The sequence below is a fragment of the Rattus norvegicus genome, chromosome 16 (genome assembly GCF_036323735.1).
Source record: "Rattus norvegicus strain BN/NHsdMcwi chromosome 16, GRCr8, whole genome shotgun sequence".
Classification (NCBI taxonomy): Eukaryota; Metazoa; Chordata; class Mammalia; order Rodentia; family Muridae; genus Rattus; species Rattus norvegicus.
This window is the reverse complement of record NC_086034.1, coordinates 73,149,342-73,166,846: the sequence shown is the minus strand read 5'-3', so window position 1 is coordinate 73,166,846 and position 17,505 is coordinate 73,149,342. Positions and strand designations below refer to the sequence as shown.

Here is a 17,505-nt window from a genome sequence, read left to right as displayed (position 1 = left end):
AGGGTTCGGGGAAGGAAGAGCAGATGGTAAGGTGGGTGTGGAAGGAATTGGGAGGTGGGGCAGGTAGGCTTGGGATATGATGTAGTGGTGCTGAGCTGGGAATTGGGAGTAGAGGTGGGATGGGGGCGGGGATAAGGATGGAAACGGGGGAGGGGTAGGAAAAGAGAAGAGTTAGATTTGGACATTAGAGACCTAATGCAAATTAGGATAGGTCTGGAATGGAGTGTGGAAACTAGAAGAGTTGGGGGAAAGGGATAGGGTTGATGGAGAAGCGAGGCATCTTCTGGGAATCAAGGGGAGAAACTAGTGAATCAAAGTGGAGGAAAAGATAAGATTAGGAAATAGGGATGAAAAATGATCGTGTCAGGATGCAAGAGGAGGATAGGAAATAGACGCAGGAAACTGAAAGACATACGATTGGTCTTGGGAAGGACATTAGCAGAGTGTTGGAAGGGATGAGAATTATCGACCAGGCGTCACAGAGTGTGAGGAAAAGAAGGATTGTTATTGAAGTGTTAGAAGGGAAAGCCTTTTGTTCCTATATTTGTGTGTATTCTGTCTTGTATTTCAAGGCTAGAGAAATAGAGAAGCTAGTGGTTATGAGGTTGTGATTGTTGTGAAATGAGGGAGGTGTGGGTGTTACTGTTCTGAGAGAAGAGGAGATGTGTTTGTGTTATGGTAGGGAGGCAGGGAAAGACATGGCCACAATTTGATGGTTTTGGTGAGGGAGTAAAGACTATTCAGATTTAAAGGGGGCAGGGGCAGCCATGTTTGCTACCAGGCACTGCAGTGTAAATAAATTCCCTTTCCTCTCCCGACATCTGCGTGAATCTGGAACCGACAGTTCACATTGTTACACCTCCCCTTCTATTCATGAACTTCTCTTACCTCTTGGGTCATTTACAATTACTCATAACCACGGAAGGACGAGGCGATGTTTCCCATCTTGTGTGTTTCGCTGCCTCTTCTTTTCTTTCCCCTTTTCTTTCTGGTTGCAAAAAAAAGGCATACCGATAAACTGCAGTGTAAAATTTAACCCTTTTTATAAATTAAAAATTAGAATTTTTTAAGAACTAACCAAAGAAATCATTGCTACCATATTTCAAGCTTGATTGTGAAAAGTCTTAAATAATAATTGGTTTCCAACACCTCAGAAGCAAGTCAACACGGTTTTTTTTTTTTTTTTTCCAATTCTTTAAGTAAACAAGGAAATTGCATTGGTTATTTTACTTGGGGCGCTCTTAGAAAGGTGTGGGGAAGATCAGCCTGTTGTAGATCATCTGCTTGGTGAATTTGGAATTTTGGAAAATTAGAAATGTTCCTAGTGATATGCATGTTGTTATGAATAATGCTTTTTTATTAGCTTTTCTCATCTCTTCCCTTTGCTTTCATGTAGCTAGTTCAATACCGTCTCCAAATGCCAGGTCAGTACTGTGATCTGTGAAGTAGGCACGCAATCGTTAGATCCTCACTGAGCTGCCAGCTTCTGGGGGGTGGGTGGATGGGAAGTTCTGTCACTCCCAGGAAAGCTCCAGCAATTCTTTAATGTATTCAGATATAACTACTTGTATGATCTGAATTTAGACTAAGGGGCTAAGTCCTGACAAAGTAGAGGAATTGGTATTTCGAGATCTCTTTTCTATTCATATTGAAAAGTAGGCACCTCACTTAAAATAATGGTAATTGTGGTAATCCAAAGTTTAGCCACGTGTTAGTCTTGAAACTCTTTTCTAACACCAGTGAGTCCTGCTGACTCTAGAGTGGGCTCGGTCATTCGTACTACATACAAATCTTAATAGGAGTGTTCTCTCAGTCTTAATAGAGTTTGGTGGAAAACTTTAATGTTGTTGGAGTGGTACTTGCTGAGATTAGACTTGGAGTAAATGTCAGATTTATAACTTGGAGTATTTTGGTATATATATATATATATATATATATATATATATATATATCTGAAAAACATTTTCAGGACCTATTGTAAAGATAAGTCCTATTCAAAGTTATTTGGCATGCAGCTCTTGGGATTTCTCTGTGTTGATAGACACATTTTATTTGTATTTCTCTCCTGGTTGACATATTGTTTGTAATTAGTAGACTTACTTGCATGAACTGTCAGTGCCATCCTTATAGGAAAATGAGCAACTGTATATTACAACAGAGAATATCTATTTGGAAGTGTGAATGAGCCCTCTTAGTGTTCTGTCTGGGTTCCTTGGATAGGTTTCCATTCAGTGAGGAAGGCTACTGTATTTATCAAACACTTGAAATCCAACCTGCTGTGATTACTACTGCCCACGTGGTACTTAACATTTTTTAAAAATTATTTTCTTTCTTGTGTATTAGTGTTTTTGCCTGTATGTATGTATGTCTGCATACCACATGTGTGCCTGGAGGTCAGAAGAGGGCATCAGGTCCCCTGAAGTGGGAATTATAGATGGTTGTAAGTTGCCATATGGGTTCTGGGAATTGAACCTAGATCCTCTGGAAGAGCAGCCAGTGCTTTTAACACCTGAGCTGAACTGTCTCTCTGACCTTGATACCTCTTTTAAAAACTTATTTATTAAGACAGTCTCATGTATCCCATGCTGGCCTCAAGCTTTCAATAAAACTGAGGCTGATCTTGAATTTCTGATCTCCGGTCCATCTCCTAAGCATGCTGATACAGCCATGTACTAACAGCCTGGTTTATCGGTGCTGGGAGGCCCACCTAGGGACCAACTAAACTACGTCCCTCTTCCTTTTTTTTTTTTTTTTTTGAGTGACAAATTAACAGATGGTCTCATAATGATTAGATTAAAAGAGTTTCAAATGAAGGCAGCTAATTGCCCACAAAATTGGTTATTTTTGGCCCAACTGTCCAAAGTGACTCTAAAGACAATAGTTTCTGGAGTTTTAAATAATAATCATAATGTAAAGTACAGCTAATAGTTGTCCTCTTGCAGTGTGATGATATATATGTACATGTATGATTTCTTTTTTTATCTTCCCAACAATTTTCTGAGACTCTACTTTTAACTGCTTTTTGCAAATGCAGAAACAGGTTAGATAACATTACAAATGTTATTAAATATTTAAATAACAAAGCTGGTATTTGAGTGTGGGTATTTTAAGTTCTAGAACCCAGAGAAGCAAACTGTTTCTGTTAGCTTCTTCTAATATAACATAAAAATAACACATGCCTGTTATTTTAAAATGTTTCAAAAGTTGCGAATTTAACTAGTTAGAAGTGTCCAGAGTTTCCTCAACAGTTTCTGTGGATTTACTTAAATGCGTAGAATGGACTCACACTGATTCTAGAACCCAGGTCTATACTGAGCTAAACCTTGACCTTTCTTTTTTTTTTTTTTTTTTTTTTGGTTCTTTTTTTTTTCGGAGCTGGGGACCGAACCCAGGGCCTTGCGCTTCCTAGGCAAGCGCTCTACCACTGAGCTAAATCCCCAACCCCAACCTTGACCTTTCTTATTTTATTTCCAGTTACTGCTTTCTTCCTGCTTGAGTCTTCCATGTGTCTGAGATTATGTGTACACTGACTAGTGTTTTGTTTTACTTAGCAGGCATGTGGGTCTCTAACTTTTATTTGAGAGTCAGGTAGACTACTACCACTTAAACTAACCCTTCTGTTTATTTTTGTCTTTGAGGCAGGGTCTCTGTTAAGTGGCTCTGGCTGGGCCTCTAATCATACCCATCGCTTGCCTCTGCCTCCTGAGCGTTGTGATTGATTGAAGGTGTGCTCCATCAGGCCAGCTGAATTAACCTTTTTTCTTTCTGTTGTAAGAGTGATTTTTTTTTTTCTTTTTTTGGAGCTGGGGACCGAACCCAGGGCCTTGCGCTTGCTAGGCAAGTGCTCTACCGCTGAGCTGAATCCCCAACCCCGTAAGAGTGATTTTGACTACAGTCCTAACAGTCTGTTTGAATGGGAGATAAATGCTCCAACCTACCTTACTTTACAGGTGAAAAAGCCTGACTGGTTGGTGCCAGACTGGTGACTTGGATCTCAAGACCACATTACTTCCTTACTATGAAGGGATTTGAGCTGTTCTTTCAAGCTCAAGGTGAGCGGATGTGCTGAGGTCAGACAGTGTGTGTATACCGAGGTCCAGGGAGTTGCTTGCAGGGAGGCAACTGCCAGGCTTGGGTGTTTTTCATTCTCTGACAAACAGCATATGGACAGAGTGTTTTTATGTGTAACTGGATTATATCCAGCCTATCTTGAAGTTTGTGTTTTGTGTAATGGGATAGGTGTTGGCAAAATTTTCCCCCTTCTAATAAAATTGTCAATGAAATAGCAATGAGGGGGAAAAATCAGAAACCCAGTCCTGGCTCCAAAGTAAAATGGAGACGCTTTCTTCAAATTTTCTGTGTTTTTGTTTTAATGAGCTGAAAAATACCTAATTAAAAACAATAGTTTTGGGGCTGGGGATTTAGCTCAGTGGTAGAGCGCTTACCTAGGAAGCGCAAGGCCCTGGGTTCGGTCCCCAGCTCCGAAAAAAGAACCAAAAAAAAACCAAACAAACAAAAAAAACAAAACAATAGTTTTAAAAAAATCTCAGGCTGGACATGGTGGTTCATGCTTTTAATCCCAGTCCTCCGGAGGTGGAGGCAGGTGGATTTCTGTGAATTTGAGGCCAGCCTGGTCTACTTAGTGAGCTCCAGGACAGTCAGGGCTATATCAAGAGACACTGTATCAAAATAAAAAAAGTAAAAACATCTGAGGAGACACTGTTGATTTAATTTAATTATTTTTCCAATAAAAACAAGGTGACCACAAATTCGTATTAAATAGTTCAGTTGAACTCACCCAGCTCATGATTTAGCCTTAGCCTCTCCTCTGCTAGCTTTACAGTTTGTGCCACTGTGCTGAACTTACTGGGTCTCAAAACAAAGACAGTGTCACTTGTCGTAGACGCAAAAGAAATGAAAGTTATTATTTTGAAGTTTTTTGGAGATTGAAAGCTTTATGTGTATGAGCATTTGCCTGAAGGAATGTCTGTGCACTGTGTGTGCAGTGCCCATGGTGGGTAGATCGTGTTGGTTGTCGTGCGTGGGACTGGAGTTACAAACAGTTTAGTTGCCATGTGAGTGCTGGGAACTGAAGCAAGTCCGGTGGCTGAGCAGCAGTGTCTTAACTGACGGCCATCTCTCCAGCCTGGACTTACCCTGCCTCTTCTCAAAGGTTATAAAGCCACAATGAGTGGGCTAGAGTCCAGAAATAGGTGATTATCAAGAAGAGTTGTTAAATATGAAGCCAAAAGTGGTAAAAACCTAGAATCCCACCACTTAAGAGGAGCTCAGGTTTGAGGGCAACCTGATAAAAACAGTCAGACTCAGAAAACAGCATGTGTTTATAGCGCACACCACGGACACACACACACACACACACACACACACACACACACACAGTGTTACATATATACAGTACTACATATTTTTTTTTTTTTTTGGTTCTTTTTTTCGGAGCTGGGGACCGAACCCAGGGCCTTGCGCTTCCTAGGTAAGCGCTCTACCACTGAGCTAAATCCCCAGCCCCAGTACTACATATTTTTAAAAAGGAATAAATGATAAACACAACATGGATGAATGTTGAAATAATCCTAAATGAATCCAGACCAAAAGAAAAGAAAATATGTTTTGTGATTCCAAACAGAAGCCTCATATGCACACTACTCTACAGTGACAAGCGTACCAGTCCCAAGAAATTAAAGGTTGTTAAAGCTTTAGAAGTTGTTATTCACAAAAATCTGTTTTTCACTGCCATGCTGTTTTTAATTTTACTTTAGAGAAAAAAGTATTTTTGAAGAAGCAACTCAATGATTTATTTTTTGTTAATAAACACATCTGCCTTTTGAGTTTTTAATAACTAATGAGCTTTAGGATACTCTTCTCATAAATATTTATAAGGTGGGGCCTGTGGCAGGGAAAGGCACTAGCCACCAAGCCTGAAGACCACCTGATTAGATCCCTGGGACCTAAACGGTGGAAAACATGGAAAACGAGAGCTGACTCCTTCCTGCAAGGTGCCCTGTGAACTGCACAGACACCAGTGAATTTAATTTTAAAAAATTAAAACGTCAATTTACCAACTAGCTGTTCTATAGTGACCTAATTTTTAAAATGTCTGTCTTATTGTGTGCGTGCGTATTTGTGCAGGTGTGGGCGTATGTGGAGGTCAGTGGAACGCTTGTGGTGGGGTGGGGTGGGGTTGCTTCCGTGCTGCCGCATCAAGTTCAGGCAGTCCGGCTGTCTAGGCCGGCCCCTGAACAGGCCGGCTGGTTCTATCTAGTATTTTTTAAAAGCTTATAGTTTCATTTTCGTTTTTACTGTTAACCTTAAGAAATACATAGTCAGTTCCTTAAATACTACTATGTTATGTGTAATACCTATACATGGGGAAGTAAAAAAAGACATTTAAACTGTGAATTAGAAAATGTTGTTACTGGATGTGTGTTGTTGGTCCTCTAGCACATCTGCTATTAACAAGATTGAAGGAGGATTCTTAGCTTATTTAAAAATTACGTCATGGCTTTGTTTTTGTTTGTTTTGTTCTGTCAGATGGGGTCTCCCTTAGCCCAGGCTGGCTCTAGTGAAGTCCCTGTGTATCGGAGTGGCCTTGAGCAGTTAGTCCTTTTACCTCTACGTCCCAAGTTCAGAGACACAGGCAGGCAGCACTACCCTGAACCAGGTCTGGGTCTGTCTTTTCTATTTGAGACAGGCTGGCCTCAGCCTGTCCTGTGGAGGAGACTGGTATGAAACTTCGGATTATACTGCCTCCACCTCTGGGGTTTGCAGACACTCATCACCAACGCTGTACGAGACTTGGGTCTCAGTCATTAAGATACGATGAGAAAGCAAATGGGTAAATGAAAAAGAGTCACGTACATCATAGTTTATAGTTAAGCTATATAATAACATTTTATATGGTGCCTTCTTGGATTGTTTTATAGATATCCACACAATAACTCCATTTTTTAAATTAATCTGAAAGCACAATAATTATTTATCTGAATCATGGGAGATTTTGAAATCTTCCCAATGCCTAAGACCAAAAAGACTAATCATATCATATAGAGTGAGTTCTCGGATTTTGGTCTACTTCTGAGTTACAACTTGAATAAATTATTTTTCAAGGGGTTGGGGATTAGCTCAGCAGTAGAGCGCTTGCCTAGCGAGCGCAAGGCCCTGGGTTCGGTCCCCAGCTCCGAAAAAAAAAAAAAAAAAGAAAAAGAAAAAAAAAAAGAATTTATTTTTCTATTTTATGTGCATTGATTGTTTTGCATAAACACACACACACACACACACACACACACACATATCTGTCTATGTGAGGATGTTGGGTCCCCTTGAACAGATAGGTGTGAGCTACCAAGTGGGTGATGGGAATTGAACCCTGATCCCCTGGAAGAGCAGCTGTGCCATCGCTTCGGCCTAAGATTCTCTTGCATTTGGAATGCTTTTCTGTGGCATACTTGGCCTGATGTTGTTTGTTGGATCCCTTCAAAGAAAATGACATTCAATTTACTTTTTCAGGACGCAGTTCTTGGAAGTAGTGAACGTTTAATTTGAAGTTTTAGTAGCTGTTCAGTATTGCAATACTATAGTCAGTGTGTGGACTTGCTCGTAAGGCTGGTACATGGTGTCAACGCTACCAGCCTTTTCTCAGTGTCCACAGAAATGCATTCAGATGTTTCTCAGTGTCCACAGAAATGCATTTAGATGAGTAGGTCAGTTGGCTGGCTCTTACACCAAATTAGTTAACTAATCAGCTTGCTCGTTTGTTTGTTTTTGAGACAGGGTTTGTGTCTGTAGCCCTGGCTGTCCTAGAACTGGCTCAGTAGACCAGGCTGGTCCTCCTGCCTCTGCCTCCACTGCAGTGCTGGCATCAAAGGCATGCACATATGTCTATTTTGAGACTGGGTTTCTTGGTGTAACCCTGGTTGTCCTGGAACTCTCTCTGCTCTCCAAGTGCAGGTGAAGTGGTAACTGCCATGGTTCTAGATGCTTTGAACTTAGAGACAGAAGGATCTCTAGGAGTCTGAGACCAGCTTGGGCATTTTAGGAAGAAATCAAACAAGCAAGCAAGCAAGCTCTGGCAGGACATAGTGGTTCACACTTTTTACTTTCTCTGTGTACCCCTGGCTGTCCTGGAACTCCTTATGTAGACCAGGCTGGCCTAGAATTCACAGAGTTCTGCCTTTCTTTGCCTTCCCAGTGCTGGGATTGAGTGTGCAGGTGCTGGGTAACGGTGGTGCACGCAGGAAGCAAAAGCAGGCAGATATCTGTGAGCTGTAGGCCGGCAAGGACTGTACAGTAAGACCCTGTCTCCGGAATAAAAGCCTGAGTAGATGGCTCATCGGGTAAAGGTATTTTCCACCCAGCCTGATAACTTGAGTTTAATCCCTGGAATTCCACATGGTGGAAAGGAGAGAATTACTCTCCCTAAGTTGTCCTGTGATTTCTACACAAGTGCCGTGGCACATGCATGTTTCTGCTCCAATATACACAGAAATAAATGTAATTAAATGAGAAAAGTAAAATGATTTGATTTATAAATACCTCCTTTTAAAAACTGTATACTGGACAGTGTGTTCTACCCATCTACTTCACTGTAAGAGATTTGCTTTGATCTAACTGACCTTTTTCCTAGTATTTGTTCAGCAGGTGTGTTTACTTTGTCAGTTTAGCAAACTGTGTGTGTACTGGGGGGTTGGTATATGCACATGCGTATATACAGTTACGTGCATAAGCAGAGTTGCTGGGTATCATTCTTTACCACTGCCTGCCTGTTTCCTCTGAGGCAGGATCTCTCTCTGTATCTGGGGCTTGTATTCTTTTCCCTACTAGGCTATTAGCCAACAAGCCTTCAATGTTTCCCTGCTTCTGCCCCCACAGGACTGGGGTTACACACACACATTTGTGAGATTGGGCCTAGCTTGTTATGTGGGTGCTGGGATCTAAACTCAGCTCCTCATGGTTGTGCATCAAGTGCTGTCAACCAGAGTCATCTCCCCAAGTCTCTGTCTTAAATGAGGTGGCCGTGGAGTAGAAGGTCCTACGTGGAAATCTGCATTCCTCCCATCACTTTACCTTACCACTGAAGACTAATGCTCTTGTCGATGACTAGAAATGGCTACTTAGAGTTGTGGAGCTTCAAACTGAAGTGCTAAAGTACCAGACTATAGTAGGCGTGTAGTTGGTAATTCTCACTTCTTAAAAACAGAAATAAAGTATTGGAGGCTGAGGGTGTGGCTTGGTGGTAGAATGCTTTTCTCTATATAAAGAGGCCCTGGATTTGATTGCCAGATTTAAAAAAGAGAGGGAGAAAAAAAAAAGAAGAAAAAAGGAAGGAAGAAAGAAGGAAAACATCTATAAATGAGGTTGTCTTTAATTGCATGTTTAGTGGATGAAGAAATGAACTCACTTGGCTGCCTTAACAGAAGTTAAGAAATGTCGGAGCAGCATCTTTGCATGGGCTGTGTGGGTGTTCTCAGTAAGAGATTCATGTTAGTACAAGTACGAACAAGAAGTTAACTTTCCAGTCCGAGCTTACTTTCACTGTAGTTACTGTAACACCATGCGTCTAACTGCACCAGCGCTTGGTGTTCTGATGAAGCCAGAATGTGATGTAAAATTTGAATATAAGCAGCCTAAAATCCTGAAGTGGTAAAACTAGTGAAGCAAAACAGAAAACAAAACAAAATTCCAGAAGATACCTAAACATCTTTTTTGGAAATTAAAAACTTAGTTACAAGTTTTAGTTTGATACGTTGGTTGGTACTTTAAAAACACCTATTATTTTTGTCATAATTATTATTATTTTTTTTTAACTTGAGGCTAACAGAGAATCCAAGTTATAAGAAAGTAAAATTTGAACATTTATAAAATCTATAAACCTACTGGATGTGGTGACTCACTTCTAATCCTAGCATTCAGGAGGCTGAGGCAGGGGGATCTCTGTGAGTTCAAGGCCAGCCTTGTCTACATGGTGCCAGGATCCCCAAGGCTACAGAGCAAAATAAATCTATAAGAACTAATTAATTTCAGAAGCTATTTTACTATCATTTACTTGATTTCAAAGAGAGTAGGACAAGATGACTGATAGAAGTTGGCTTCGTTTGTGGCCAGAGAGATGGCTCAGTGGTTAAGGGTGCTAACTGCTCTTGCAGAGGCCTAGCTTTGTTCTCTAATGCCCACATGGCCCACAACCTCATGTAGCCCAGTTCCAGGGATCCTGTACCCATGTGTTGCACATACAATTGACATAATACACCCAGGCACACACACATGCCACACATGCACATACAATAGATTTTTTAAAAAAAAGAAACAGCTTAGTTTGTAGTAACTTTCGGTATGAGCCATACTCTTGTGGTAAGAAACAGGACAAAAAAAATCTAGTTCACATCTTGAAATGGTAACCATGTTTGTTGTTGTTTGGTGTAGTCAAGAACAAAGTAAGGACGGTGGAGGTGAAACTGGGTGAATAAGGTATTTAGTTAGTAATCATTGTATTGTTACAAGGTAGTCAAGCAGTAATGTCAGGGAAAAAACTGAATATAATCTAAAGTGCTGAATAATTTATTGAAATGATAATCAAGTAAAAACAGATTGAATATAATAACAGGGTTTATGGATACGTGAAATAAAATGTAGGTTTAAATTGTTCTCATTAATTAATTAATTGATTGATTAATTATGTTCCATGTCATGCAGGTTACTCTCCTGACACAGGACAGTTTAATCTGTTTGAAAATCAATTTTCTTCTAACACTTTGCTTTGTTTGAGATGGGGGTGGTTTCACCATTGTCATCTAGGCTAGCTAGCTCCAAATTCTGAGTGCTACAGGACTGTAGCTCGCTGTAAGTGGGAAATTTCAAGTGGAAATTTTAGGAACTATTTAAGGTAACAGCAACACAGCTAACCAGATTATGGAGCAGCGCAGTTATACTTAAAAATTTTTTTTCTCTGTTTAAATTTTTGAAAATGTAAATAGGTAAATTAGAACATACACAGCTTTGGACATGTTTTGATTACTTAGAAAATGTCATGACGACAGCACGGTAGTCATGGTGATTGTATAGCTGTAAGAGCTTGTATAGTTGAGCATTGGGTGTAAGTTTCATTTAATGTCTGATACTACAATGAAAGTCATTAAATACTGTTAAGACTATTGAGACTTAAAGTTAATGTCAAAATAGAATGTTTATATCTAGACATCTGGAGGAATGGCGTCTCCTTCCATTCCGTGGTGTCATTTCAGGTGCTGCATCACTTGGTTTAATCCCCACATATCAGACAGTGAATGAGATAGCTCCATGGTTAAGACCCGGGTCTGATTCTCAGCACCCACTTGGTGACCCTCAGCTGTCCATAGCTCCAGTTCCAGGGAACCCAACACTTTCTGGTCTCTGAGGCTATCAGGCATGCACAGACATCCAGGCAGGCAAGTCACTCATACAAGCCAAATAAGAAATTTTCGAAAATCTCCTGACTATGCAACTCAAGTCATATGACCGTTAACACCGGTATTACTAGTACACGCTTTTACTCTCAACATCTGCTTGTCTCTGGATTTCCATGTCACTTTAGCATGTAGTCTCATTGCTTAAATGCCCATGTAGGTGATTTCTCTTCCTTTTCCTCTCCTGCCCCTCCTCCCCCCTTTCTTTCTTTTGAGTCTGGTGGAGACCAGACTGGCTTTGAACTCACAGAGATTCACTTGCCTCTGTTTCCTGAGTGCTGGGACTAAAGGCGTGTGGCACCATGCCAGGCGATTTCTCTCTTGATCACAGTATTTGCCCATTTCTTCAGAGTTCGTGACTAACCTCATTTCCATAAGCATGCAAGGATATTTTCTTGAGGTTGTTTAAGGGACAGTGCTGTGCCATAGAGCTTTGAGGTGGTAGAAGGATCTTGAGTTTCCCTCTGAGATAGGCTCTCCAGCCTAGGCTGCTGTGTATGTACTTCTGACTACAGTCACACAGTCAGCTACTACCCACAGCAGCTAAGGATTGGCCGCTGCTGCTTTCTTCTCCCTAGAGTTTTAAAGACTTTGAAAGTTTGTATTATGTGTGAGATCTGTCTTTGTGTGAGCCTGTGCATGAGGATGCTGAACAGGCCAGGAGAGGGCATCTGGAGCCAGAGTAGTTGTGAGCCGTCTGATAGGGGAGCTGCAGTGGAGCTCTGCTCTTCCACAGGAACAGTGAACTCTTAACCACCGAGCCATCTCTCCAGCCCAGGATACTTGTTTTGTTTTTTGATTTTGTTTTGATGCTTTGAGACAGGGTTTCTCTGTGTAGCCCTGGCTGGCCTGGAATTCATTCTATATAGATCAGGCTGGCCTTGAATGTGTTTATTTTATTATTTTGTTTGGATGCTGTGCCTACATATATGTTTGCACACCACATGCATGCCTGGTGCCAGCAGAAGTCAGCAGAGGGCATCAGATCCCCCAGGTCTGGAGTTAGAGGTAGTTGTGAGCCACCATGTGGTCCTGGAAATTGAACTGTTGACCTCTTCAAGAGCAGCCAGTGCCCCTAACTACTGGGCCAACTCTCTGGGTCTCCTAGAATTTTTTTTTTTTAACTTTTTTTTACTTATTTCTGCTCACTGCCCTCCTCCCAGCCATCCCCTCCCACAATCCTTCCCTCATTCCCCCTCCCCTTCTCCTCTGAGCAGGTAGAGGCCCCTGTGGGTATCTCCCCCACCCTGGCACTTCCAAGTCTCTTGGAGACTAGGCACTTCCTCTGCCACCGAGGCCAGACACAGCAGCCCATAGAATTCTTTCAGTCAGTGGAATTAACAGCATGTAGACTGCTAAGCAATAAAGTGATTTTTTTAATTTGTTTTCTCATTTGCTTGTTTGTTTTGTTTTGTCGAAGCAGGGTTTCTCTCTGCAGCCCTGGCTGTCCTGGAACCTGCTCTATATATCATACTAACCTCAAACTCAGAGAAGCAGCAGTAAAATGTTTTAAATGTAAAATGCTCGCCTCTATGTTTGTGTATTTTGGACTAGTGTGGGTTTATAATCCCTGTACTTGGGAGGTAGAAGCAGCAGGATCTGAAGTTTGAGTTCATCTTCAGTTATATGGTGTGTTAGAAGACAGCTCGGGTTACATGAGACCTTTTTTTAAAACAACATTAAAACCAAACAAACAGCGTAATCTGTGTGGAAAGGACTTGGTTTCTTCACACCTGTTCCTGGACACTTGCTTTTGTTTTCTCCCTCCCTACCTCAGGAGCTCACTAAGTAGACAAGAACGACCTGGAACTTCTGATCCTTCTATCTCTATCTTCCCAGTGCTGGGGCGATTGACCTGTGCCCCCACCCAGGTTTATAGCTGCTGGGGTTCAAAGCTAGGGTTTTCTATGTTAGACAGGAACTGCCAATTGAGATAAAGCTCAGTCTCCCATACAAAATGTTTTATGTGTATGAGTGTTTTGTCTGCATATCAGTCTACCATCTACTTGCTCCTGGCGATCAGAAGAGAGGGTCAGCTCCATGGGCTTGGAGTTACAGATGGTTGTAAGCCTCCATATGGTGCTGGGAATTCAATCTAGATCCTCTACCAAAGTCACAGTGCTCTTAGCCACTGGGCCACCTCTCCAGCCCTATTTATTCTTAAATGATGGAGCAGTTACTAAAATGGGAAGTTTTTTATTTAGGGAACTTGTTCATAATTGTGTGTCTCTGGGAATATGTTTGTGTGTGGTTCTACTTACTCATGTAGGAACCTAAGAGGCCAGAGGCGAGTGCCACAGTGCCTTTCGTCATTCCACTACAGTTTCTAAAGATTTCTTGTGAGTGCTTTCCCTGCATGTATGTCTACCACGTTCGTGCAGTGCCAGAGTAGGCAAGAAGAATGGGTCTGATCCCCTGGCACTGGAGTTGTAGATGATTGTGAACCCCTCGGCCAGGAACTAAACCAGGGTCCTCTGCAAGAGCAGCAGCTGCTGAGCTGGCTCTCCAGCACCCCCCCCACCCCCTGCACTTTATTTTTCTGACACAAGGCCTCACTATGTAGCTGACTGGCCTGAAACTCAGAGATCGGCCTGCCTCTGTCTCCCTCTGCTGGGATTAAATGCGTGCACAACTATACTTGGCTCCTTCCATTTTCAGTCAGCAGTGTAGTTCTCTTCAGTGTTCTCCCTAACCCTCTTGTGTGCGCCACTTCATGCATAGGATCCTTGTGATTATTTAGGCTCAACTGAATGAGAGGATAGTGTGCTTGCATGGTGGTTTTCTGCTCTCTGCAACTTCTGGACTCTTCTGTGGTACTGGAGATGGGAATGCAGACATGTGTAGCCTGAACACCATCTGGGGTTCTGCTGGTTGGTTTTGCTTCATTTTTGGGGGATAGGATTTCACTATGCAGCCCTGTCTTGAACTCACGGAGATCTGCTTGCCTCTGCCTCTCCCTCCTGAGTGCTGGGATTAAAAGCATATGCCGGGGTTGGGGATTTAACTCAGTGGTAGAGCGCTTGCCTAGAAAGCGCAAGGCCTTGGGTTCGGTCCCCAGCTCCAAAAAAACAAAGAAAAAAAAAGCATATGCCACCCTGTGTTGCTATTAACAAGAATTTCTGTCAGCGTTGCTTCCTGTTCATAATAGAAGAAGGTGCTACCACAATTTGCTTTGGATGTTAAAGACATCCAAATGTGTAAGACATCAAAATTTGTTGGTTATGGCGTCAAACTCCTTTAATCCTACTTCTTGGGAGGGGGAAAAACAAAGGCAGGAAGATCTCTGAGACTGTCTCAAGGACAAAACAAACAATTAACAAACATGAATTTTAGATCTCCGATCTGGCCAGTATGTCAACAGTGAAGCTGTGCAAATGACACTTCAAACATATATGACTTTTGGCGTATAGGACAAGATTTGTATTAATCTAATATCAAAGTCATTTTGGGGGGTAGTGAGTCATTTTACTAGAGGTCAAGATTCTAATATTTTTATCAGTGATAATATTATGACAGTTTCTTGTAGTCTCATTGATAGTGACTCATATTGGTGACTTTTTATATATTGATACAGAAGAAAGAACTTCATAATGTACACAATATAAATTCAGCACAATGTTAGTAATTCATATATGCTTGTGGTTATTAGATGCATGGCAGAGAATATCATGTTGCAAAAGATTATATAAATAGTATTTCTTAAAAAGATTCTTTAGTCCGTGACTCTGACTTGACATGTAGTGTGTGTTTTCAGCGGTTTTTTTACATTTATTTATTGTGTGCGCATGCCATCGTACATGAGTAGAGATCGGAAGCCAACCTTTGGTAGTCGATTGTCTCTTCCATGTGGCCTCTAGGGATTGAACCAGGTCATCAGGTTGGCACAAGCACCTCCTTACTGCCCCTATCTTCAGCATTTAATAAATGCCTTCTAATTTTATTATTTTAAAATTTTATTTATTATTTATTTTTATGTACATTCTTGCTGCTGTGCTTTGCGCTGAGCATGAGGTGGCGCTGCAGGTACTTTCTGGGCTTTCTTCAGAGTTCTTTTAGGAAGAAAGCAAATCTCCCCAGGCATGGTGGTGCCTGCCTTTAATTCCACACTCGGGGCAGGGGCAGCTGAACTCTGTGAGTTCAAAACCAGCAGGGTACAGTGTCCTAGGACAACCAAAGCTACTTAGTGAGAGCCTGTCTTAAACAACAACAACAAAAAGCAAATGTGGTGCTGGCTCCGTTGGTAAAGTGTTTGCCACACAAGCGTGAGGCCTTGAGTTGGATTCCCGGTACCCACGTAAGAACAAGATGTAGTGGTTTCACCTGTGACCCTGAAATGGGGACTGGTCAGGTAGGATTCCTTGGAGCTCTTTGGCCAGGTTCAGTGAGAGACCGTCTCAAAAGATAAACGGTAGAGTAACATAGGAAAACATCTATGCAGGCATGTGCATGAACCTGTATCACCTACAGGCGCACATAGCAGATCGGAAACATCAGTTCTAATTGATGTTTCAAACGTCTGGTGGCTCTCAGTACACTTACACTTAATGGTAATGAAATATTTTGATGGTTAGCCTGGTCCTGTGTCCCTAGTATTTTTCTGTCAGAATTAATTTATTGATAATGTGCCAGGCACTACAGTTAGTTGTGGGTCTTCAGAGAGTCTATTCAGGTGTTCCTAGTACACACTTCACTCTCCCCTTCGTTTCTGGCGCTACCCATCCATCACCAGTTATGTGGTGCGTTTTCATTAAATGCATTTCATTTGATTTCACAGCATTTCAAGAAAAAACATTTCAAAAACCAACTTGGTATTTATAATACTGAGGAGCCGAAAGTTCTTAATAGAAATTCTTTGAAGTGCTATCTACTGTCGGCTTTCAGAGAACCGTTTGGCTCTTCTCAGCCTGGACATGTCTGATAGCCCACATTTCACCTTCTTAGCCTGGATATTTTCTGCCAGGAGGGACGGACTCTGTCTCATTTATCTTTTATCTGTAGTGCTCAGGATCTGACATAACGCAGGCAACTCCACAGGAAGTGCTATACTCTTATCAGGACTGGACTGGGAGCTCCAGCCCAGTGGTCCCCTTTATTGCCTTTCTCCCTAACATTGCAGGCTGTAGGATTATGGGGCCTTGGCTGAGTCTTCACCCTCTACTGTTAGACTTAGCACAGTGTAAACACTTGTTCCATTAGAGAAATCTGAATAGATTGGGACTGGGCGGGGTAGCTGGGTTGTACCATTTGGTTTCTTTCCCACTATAGCAGCAACAGAATGAGAAGGAAGGTGGAGCTGGCAGGAGCCTTCCCTGGACCTTTTCAGACTACAAAGGGTAATCGACTGCTGCTGGTGCTCAGAATTGACGTAGCCAGGTATTCTTCTGTTCTTTCTTGTGTAGATGTTTGAGATCATGCTCACTTCACACACACACACACACACACACACACACACACACACACACTCCTTTCTCTATGACAAAGTAGTCCTTTTTTTAAATTTTTTTTTTTTTCGGAGCTGGGGACTGAACCCAGGGCCTTGCGCTTGCTAGGCAAGCACTCTACCACTGAGCTAAATCCCCAACCTGACAAAGTAGTCCTGTACTAGGTGTTTCGTATTGTGGTGGGATGTAAGGAGAATGCTCTGTTAGCAGAGGAGGCCTTTGACCTGGCTTTAGAGGGTATGTCATGGGTTAATAGAACCTAAATGGCATTTTAAGGCCTTTGAGTGTATTATCACCTGAATAGAATCATAAGACTGAGTGGTGGTTGAGAGAGAATATGGTACCATGGTGGAAGGCAAAATGGGAAACCCAAAGGTCTTTGACTAGATAGGCAGGTGCCACAATATCAAGGGACTTTGGCTTTTTTGATTGTTCTGAGACATAGAAATTCCTATTAAGGTTAAGTGCTCTTTGCTTTTTAAATATTTATTTGTGTATATGAGTACACTGTAACTGTCTTCAGATATACCAGAAGAGGACATCAGATCCCATTACAGATGGTTGTGAGCCACCATGTGGTTGCTGGGAACTGAACTCAGGTCCTCTGG

General features: G+C 41.8%; 1 protein-coding gene across 13 annotated transcripts in view; it reads left to right on the top strand.

The window, feature by feature from the left end:
- Nsd3 (nuclear receptor binding SET domain protein 3) overlaps positions 1 to 17,505 on the top strand; it is a 113,335-nt gene that overhangs the window by 3,236 nt on the left and 92,594 nt on the right. Inside the window, exon 2 of one of the 13 annotated variants that reach the window (XM_063275244.1) lies at positions 3,951 to 4,052. The exons of 11 other annotated variants lie outside the window; for them this stretch is intronic. The gene's annotated coding sequence lies outside the window, so the exon portion shown is untranslated. Of the gene's footprint in view, positions 1 to 3,950; positions 4,053 to 4,098; positions 16,830 to 17,505 lie in introns of those variants that run through there. One more of the 13 variants, XM_039094400.2, reaches the window with a different exon arrangement.